Source organism: Alligator sinensis, unplaced genomic scaffold (assembly GCF_000455745.1).
Source record: "Alligator sinensis unplaced genomic scaffold, ASM45574v1 scaffold1121_1, whole genome shotgun sequence".
NCBI lineage: Eukaryota > Metazoa > Chordata > Crocodylia > Alligatoridae > Alligator > Alligator sinensis.
The window spans coordinates 41769-42481 of NW_005843357.1; the positions used below are offsets into that span (position 1 = coordinate 41769).

At 61.6% G+C, this 713-nt stretch overlaps 1 protein-coding gene across 1 annotated transcript in view; it reads right to left on the reverse strand.

The window, feature by feature from the left end:
* KCTD13 (potassium channel tetramerization domain containing 13) overlaps positions 1-713 on the reverse strand; it is a gene marked incomplete at its 5' end in the record, with an annotated part of 9238 nt that overhangs the window by 1692 nt on the left and 6833 nt on the right. The window lies entirely within an intron of this gene.

Here is a 713-nt window from a genome sequence, read left to right on the forward strand (position 1 = left end):
CAGGTATCAGGTGCAGCCCCCCTCCCCAGCACTTTTAGTCTGGAGGACAGAAAGACACCCTGGGGATTTTTGTCTGCAGGAAAGAAAAGATGGGGGCACCCACCCCCATGCACCTCCAGCTCCAGGGAGGGAGAAGCAAAAGGCAGCTCTTAAAGGGACAGCAGGACGGGTCCTGCTAAGCTAGGGTGTGAAGTGTGCCCTTTAAATGGACTCCGCCCTCTCGAAGGCTATGAGGCAGACCATCCAAAAGAAACAGGCTGCCAAGGGGCAGGGAGGAAGCAGCAGCCACCTCTGCTTCTTAAAGGGGCAGGGCCTTTCTTTAAAGGGGCAGGATGCTGAGGCTGCAGGGCCCTTCCAGGGCCCAAGGAGGAAGTGGCCGCCACCTCCATCTATTCGAGGGAAAGGGAGTGCCTTTAAAGGGGAGGCTTGGTGGGATCTCTTAAAGGGGCAGGGACGAAGCGCCCCCATCAGGGCCACAGTGTTCCCTCCAAGGAGTGGGGCCAGTAAGTTCCCGTACAGGGACGGGGACAGAAAAGGTGGGGGCCCTTGAAGGGGTGGGGAGAGCCTGTCAAGGGAGGATGGGTCCCTTAAAGGGCACGTCCCTGCCCAAGGGTCAGGGAAGCGCGTGCAGTGCCGAGTTCCCGCAAGGAGTCGGCGGGGCTCACCCTGGTAGTGCAGGCGGAAGGCGCCGGGGGCGCGGGCGCCGCCGCTGC